Genomic DNA, 7,766 nt, shown 5'->3' on the forward strand with positions numbered 1-7,766 from the left:
GGTGAGCACTTTGACCCACCAAGTACTTCACAGAAGTTTATAATGCAGAACCGTAAAAATAAAAAATCATATTTTTTTCACAAAAATTATTTTTCGCCCCCAATTTTTTATTTTCCCAAGGGTAAGAGAAGAAATTGGACCCCAACAGTTGTTGCACAATTTGTCCTGAGTACGCTGATACCCCATATGTGGCGATAAACCACTGTTTGGGCGCATGGGAGAGCTCGGAAGGGAAGTAGCACCGTTTGACTTTTCAATGCAAAATTGACAGGAATTGAGATGGGACGCCATGTTGCGTTTGGAGAGCCACTGATGTGCCTAAACATTGAAACCCCCCACAAGTGACACCATTTTGGAAAGTAGACCCCCTAAGGAACTTATCTAGATGTGTTTTGAGCGCTTTGACCCACCAAGGGCTTCACAGAAGTTAATAATGCAGAGCCGTAAAAATAAAACAAAAATTTTTTCCCACAAAAATTATTTTTTTAGCCCCCAGTTTTGTATTTTCCCGAGGGTAGCAGGAGAAATTGGACCCCAAAATCTGTTGTCCTGAATGCGATGATATACCATATGTGGGGAGAACCACTGTTTGGGCGCATGGGAGGGCTCGGAAAGGAAGGAGCGCCATTTGGAATGCAGACTTAGATGGAATGGTCTGCAGGCGTCACATTGCGTTTGCAGAGCCCCTAATGTACCTAAACAGTAGAAACCCCCCACAAGTGACACCATGTTGGAAAGTAGACCCCCTAAGGAACTTATCTAGATGTGTGATGAGCGCTTTGACCCACCAAGGGCTTCACAGAAGTTTATAATGCAGAGCCGTAAAAATAAAACAAACATTTTTTCCCACAAAAATTATTTTTCAGCCCCCAGTTTTGTATTTTCCCGAGGGTAACAGGAGAAATTGGACCCTAAAAGTTGTTGTCCAATTTGTCCTGAGTGCGCTGATACCCCATATGTGGGGGGAACCACCGTTTGGATGCATGGGAGGGCTCGGAAGGGAAGGAGCGCCATTTGGAGTGCAGACTTGGAATGGTCTGCAGGCGTCACATTGCGTTTGCAGAGCCCCTAATGTACCTAAACAGTAGAAGCCCCGCACAAGTGACCCCATTTTGGAAACTAGACCCCCCAAGGAACTTATCTAGATGTGTTGTAAGAACTTTGAACCCCCAAGTGTTTCACTACAGTTTATAACGCAGAGCCGTGAAAATAAAAAATCCTTTTTTTTCCCACAAAAATTATTTTTTAGCCCCCAGTTTTGTATTTTCCTAGGGGTAACAGGAGAAATTGGACCCCAAAGGTTGTTGTTCTATTTGTCCTGAGTACGCTGATACCCCATATGTTGGGGTAAACCCCTGTTTGGGCACACGGGAGAGCTCGGAAGGGAAGGAGCACTGTTTTACTTTTTCAACGCAGAATTGGCTGGAATTGAGATCGGACGCCATGTCGCGTTTGGAGAGCCCCTGATGTGCCGAAACAGTGGAAACCCCCCAATTATAACTGAAACCCTAATCCAAACACCCCTAACCCTAATCCCAACGGTAACCCTAACCACACCCCTAACCCTGACACACCCCTAACTCTAATCCCAACCCTATTCCCAACCGTAAATGTAATCTAAACCCTAACCGTAACTTTAGCCCCAACCCTAACCCTAACTTTAGCCCCAACCCTAACTGTAGCCTTAACCCTAGCCCCAACCCTAGCCCTAACCCTAGCCCTAATGGGAAAATGGAAATAAATACTTTTTTTTTATTTTTCCCTAACTAAGGGGGTGATGAAGGGGGGTTTGATTTACTTTTATAGCGGGTTTTTTAGCGGATTTTTATGATTGGCGGCCGTCACACACTGAAAGACGCTTTTTATTGCAAAAAATATTTTTTGCGTTACCACATTTTGAGAGCTATAAATTTTCCATATTTTGGTCCACAGAGTCATGTGAGGTCTTGTTTTTTGCGGGACGAGTTGACGTTTTTATTGGTAACATTTTTGGGCACGTCACATTTTTTGATCGCTTTTTATTCCGATTTTTGTGAGGCAGAATGACCAAAAACCAGCTATTCATGAATTTCTTTTGGGGGAGGCGTTTATACCGTTCCGCGTTTGGTAAAATTGATAAAGCAGTTTTATTCTTCGGGTCAGTACGATTACAGCGATATCTCATTTATATTATTTTTTTTATGTTTTGGCGCTTTTATACGATAAAAACTATTTTATGGAAAAAATAATTATTTTTGCATCGCTTTATTCTCAGGACTATAACTTTTTATTTTTCTGCTGATGATGCTGTATGGTGGCTCGTTATTTGCGGGACAAGATGACGCTTTCAGCGGTACCATGGTTATTTATATCTGTCTTTTTGATCGCGTGTTATTCCACTTTTTGTTCGGCGGTATGATAATAAAGCGTTGTTTTTTGCCTCGTTTTTTTTTTTTTTTTCTTACGGTGTTTACTGAAGGGGTTAACGAGTGGGCCAGTTTTATAGGTCGGGTCGTTACGGACGCGGCGACACTAAATATGTGTACTTTTATTGTTTTGTTTTTTTTATATTTAGGTAAAGAAATGTATTTATGGGAATAATATTTTTTTTTTTTTTTCATTATTTTGGAATATTTTTTTTTATTTTTTTTTACACATTTGGAAATTTTTTTTTTTACTTTTTTACTTTGCCCCAGGGGGGGACAATACAGATCGGTGATCTGCCAGTTTGCATAGCACTCTGACAGCTCACCGATCTGATTGAAGTGCAGGCTGCTTCACAGTGCCTGCTCTGAGCAGGCTTCTGTGAAGCCACCTCCCTCCCTGCAGGACCCGGATCCGCGGCCATCTTGGATCCGGGTCTGGAGCAGGCAGGGAGGGAGGTAAGACCCTCGCAGCAACGCGATCACATCGCGTTGCTGCGGGGGGCTCAGGGAAGCCCGCAGGGAGCCCTCTCCCTGCGCGATGCTTCCCTGCATCGCCGGCACATCGCGATCATGTTTGATCGCGGTGTGCCGGGGGTTAATGTGCCGGGGGCGGTCCGTGACCGCTCCTGGCACATAGTGCCGGATGTCAGCTGCGATATGCAGCTGACACCCGGCCGCGATCGGCCGCGCTCCCCCCGTGAGCGCGGCCGATCGGCTATGACGTACTATCCCGTCAAGGGTCAGATAGGCCCAGGTCACCTCGACGGGATAGTACGTCAAAGGTCACAGAGGGGTTAAGGATGTTATGGTGGGGTTCCCCACGCCTGTTGGTTTGAGCGAGTCTATGTCTCTGGCCATTCAGATTGATCGGCGCCTGTGCGAACGCAAAGTGGTGCACCATATGGCAGTGTCCTCTGAGCAGAGTCCTGAGCCTATGCAATGTGATAGGATTTTGACTAGAGCGGAACAGAGGGGATACAGACGTCAGAATGGGCTGTGTTTTTACTGTGGGGATTCTGCTCATGCTATTTCTGATTGCCCTAAGCGTATTAAGAGGGTCGCTAGATCCGTTACCATTAGTACTGTGCAGCCTAAGTTTCTCCTGTCTGTGACCCTGATTTGCTCATTGTCATCTTTTTCTGTCATGGCATTTGTGGATTCGGGCACTGCTCTGAACTTAATGGACTTAGAATTCGCTAGGCGCTGTGGTTTTTCTTTGCAGCCTTTGCAGAGTCCCATACCCTTAAGGGGTATTGATGCTACACCATTGGCCAAGAATAAACCTCAGTATTGGACTCAGCTGACTATGTGCATGGCTCCAGCACATCAGGAAGATTGTCGTTTTCTGGTGTTGCATAATTTACATGATTTTGTTGTACTGGGTTTTCCATGGTTACAAGTACACAATCCAGTGCTGGATTGGAAATCAATGTCTGTGACTAGTTGGGGTTGTCAAGGGATACATAGTGACGTTCCTTTAATGTCAATTTCCTCTTCCCCCTCTTCTGATGTTCCTGAATTTTTGTCAGATTTCCAGGATGTATTTGATGAGCCCAAGTCCAGTTCCCTTCCTCCACATAGGGACTGTGATTGTGCTATTGACTTGATTCCTGGCTGTAAGTTCCCTAAGGGCCGACTTTTCAATCTGTCTGTGCCAGAGCATGCAGCCATGCGGAGCTATGTAAAGGAGTCTTTATAGAAGGGGCATATTCGGCCGTCTTCGTCACCATTGGGAGCGGGATTCTTTTTTGTTGCCAAGAAGGATGGCTCCTTGAGACCCTGTATTGATTATCGTCTTCTTAATAAGATCACGGTTAAATTCCAATACCCTTTACCTTTGCTCTCTGATTTGTTTGCTCAGATTAAGGGGGCTAGTTGGTTTACCAAGATTGACCTTCAAGGGGCATATAATCTTGTTCGTATTAAACAGGGTGACGAATGGAAAACTGCATTTAATACGCCCGAAGGCCATTTTGAATACCTGGTGATGCCTTTCGGGCTTTCTAATGCTCCTTCTGTATTTCAGTCCTTTATGCATGATATTTTCCGCAATTATCTTGACAAATTCTTGATTGTGTATTTGGATGATATTTTGATTTTTTCCAATGATTGGGAGTCTCATGTGAAGCAGGTCAGGATGGTATTCCAGATCCTTCGTGATAATGCTCTATTTGTGAAGGGGTCTAAGTGCCTATTTGGAGTTCAGAAGGTCTCTTTTTTGGGGTTTATTTTTTCTCCTTCGTCTATAGAAATGGATCCTGTTAAGGTCCAAGCCATTCATGACTGAATTCAACCACATCTGTGAAGAGCCTTCAGAAATTTTTGGGCTTTGCTAATTTTTATCGCCGTTTCATTGCCAACTTCTCTAGTGTGGTTAAACCCCTGACCGATTTGACCAAGAAAGGCGCTGATGTGACTAATTGGTCCTCTGAGGCTGTTTAGGCTTTTCAGGAGCTTAAACGCCGATTTACTTCTGCCCCTGTCTTGCGTCAGCCGGATGTTTCTCTTCCTTTTCAGGTTGAGGTGGACGCTTCTGAGATTGGGGCAGGGGCCGTTTTGTCACAGAGGAATTCTGATGGTTCCTTGATGAAGCCGTGTGCCTTCTTTTCCCGAAAGTTTTCGCCTGCAGAACGCAATTATGATGTCGGCAATCGGGAGTTGTTGGCTATGAAGTGGGCATTTGAGGAATGGCGACATTGGCTTGAGGGAGCCAAGCACTGCATTGTGGTCTTGACCGATCATAAGAATCTGATTTACCTCGAGTCGGCCAAGCGGCTGAACCCTAGACAGGCTCGGTGGTCCCTGTTTTTCTCCCGTTTTGATTTTGTGGTCTCATATCTTCCAGGATCTAAGAATGTTAAGGCGGATGCCCTCTCTAGGAGTTTTTTGCCTGATTTTCCTGGAGTCCTTGAGCCGGTTGGCATTCTTAGGGAAGGGGTGATTCTGTCTGCCATCTCCCCTGATTTGCGGCGGGCGCTTCAGGAATTTCAGGCTGATAAACCTGACCGCTGTCCTGTGGGGAAGCTGTTTGTTCCTGATAGATGGACAAGTAAGGTAATTTCTGGTAATTTTTTTTGGTACCAGAGATTTGGTTGCTAGGTCCTTTTGGTGGCCTTCCTTGTCGCGGGATGTGCGTTCTTTTGTGCAGTCCTGTGGGACTTGTGCCCGGGCTAAGCCTTGCTGTTCCCGCGCTAGTGGGTTGCTTTTGCCTTTGCCTGTCCCGGAGAGGCCTTGGACGCATATTTCCATGGATTTTATTTCGGATCTTCCTGTGTCCCAGAGGATGTCTGTTATCTGGGTGGTTTGTGACCGGTTCTCTAAAATGGTCCATTTGGTACCTTTGCCTAAATTGCCTTCCTCCTCTGATTTGGTTCCATTATTTTTTCAGCATGTGGTTCGTTTGCATGGCATTCCAGAGAATATTGTGTCTGACAGAGGTTCCCAGTTCGTTTCCAGGTTTTGGCGGGCCTTTTGTGCTAAGATGGGCATTAATTTGTCTTTTTCTTCGGCGTTCCATCCTCAGACAAATGGCCAAACTGAGCGAACTAATCAAACCTTGGAAACCTATTTGAGATGCTTTGTGTCTGCTGATCAGGATGATTGGGTGGCTTTCTTGCCATTGGCCGAGTTTGCCCTTAATAATTGGGCCAGTTTGGCTACTTTGGTTTCGCCTTTTTTTTGTAATTCTGGTTTTCATCCTCATTTTTCTTCAGGGCAGGTTGAGCCTTCGGACTGTCCTGGTGTGGATTCTGTGGTGGACAGGTTGCAGCAAATTTGGACTCATGTAGTGGACAATTTGACATTGTCCCAGGAGAAGGCTCAACGTTTCGCCAACCGCCGTCGCTGTGTTGGTCCCCGACTTCGTGTTGGGGATTTGGTTTGGTTGTCGTCTCGTCATGTCCCTATGAAGGTTTCTTCTCCTAAGTTTAAGCCTCGTTTCATTGGTCATTATAAGATTTCTGAAATTATCAATCCTGTGTCGTTTCGTTTGACCCTTCCAGCTTCTTTTGCCATCCATAATGTGTTCCATAGGTCGTTGTTGCGGAGATATGTGGTACCCGTTGTTCCATCTGTTGATCCTCCTGCCCCGGTGTTGGTTGAGGGGGAGTTGGAATATGTGGTTGAGAAAATTTTGGATTCTCGTTTTTTGAGGCGGAGGCTTCAGTATCTTGTCAAGTGGAAGGGTTATGGCCAGGAGGATAATTCTTGGGTGGTTGCCTCCGATGTTCATGCCGCCGATTTGGTTCGTGCTTTCCATTTGGCTCGTCCTGATCGGCCTGGGGGCTCTGGTGAGGGTTCGGTGACCCCTCCTCAAGGGGGGGGTACTGTTGTGAATTCCGCTCTTGGGCTCCCTCCGGTGGTTATAAGTAGCATTTTTGTGAATTCTGCTCTTGGGCTCCCTCCTGTGGTTTTGAGTGGTATGGCTGCTTCTTGGATTTAGCATCAGCAGCTGTTCTCACTGATCGTCTTTCTGGCTCGGCTATATTAGTCTGGCCTTATCCCTACTTCAATACCAGTTGTCAATTGTTGAGCTTGGAGTCATGGCTCTCTGAGGATTTCCCTGCCACTCTGACCATTTCAGCAAAGCTAAGTCCTTGCTTGTCTTTTTGCAGTTCACTTGTTGTGGACTTTGTTGTTTGGCATTTTCTATGTTTTGCTCATTTGTCCAGCTTATCAGTATGGATCTATTTAGCTAAGCTGGAAGCTCTGGGCAGCAGAGTTTGCCCTCCACACCTTTAGTCAGGTGTGGAGATTTTTGCATTTCTCTGCGGTGGACTTTTTCTAGTTTTTATTACTGACCGCACAGTTTTCTGTTCTGTACTAATTCTGTCTAGCTAGTAGTGGCCTCCTTTGCTAAATCTTGTTTCATACTATGTATGTCATTTCCTTCTCCTCTCACAGTCATTATTTGTGGGGGGCTGTCCTATCCTTTGGGGATTTTCTCTGAGGCAAGATAGCTTTCCTGTTTCTACCTTTAGGGGTAGCTAGTTCTCCGGCTGTGACGAGGTGTCCAGGGAGTGACAGGAACATCCCACGGCTACTGCTAGTGTCTGTGTTAAGATTAGGAACTGCGGTCGGTATAGTTACCAACTGCTCAGAGCTAGTCGCATGTCGCTCCTTAATCACCAGACCATAACACCCAACCACCAATTTTTAAAAACAACTACTTAACGAGAGCCTTAAGATTGAAGCTCAGCTTTATACAGTGGAGGACAACACCAGGGAGCGTCAGACACCGTTAGTAGGCCCCAACCACCAATTTTTAAAAACAACTACTTAATGAGAGCCTGAAGGTTGAAGCTCAGATTTATACAGTGGAGGACAACACCAGGGAGCGGCGCACACCGTTAGTAGGGCCCA

This window comes from Ranitomeya variabilis, chromosome 1 (assembly GCF_051348905.1).
Source record: "Ranitomeya variabilis isolate aRanVar5 chromosome 1, aRanVar5.hap1, whole genome shotgun sequence".
Lineage (NCBI taxonomy): Eukaryota > Metazoa > Chordata > Amphibia > Anura > Dendrobatidae > Ranitomeya > Ranitomeya variabilis.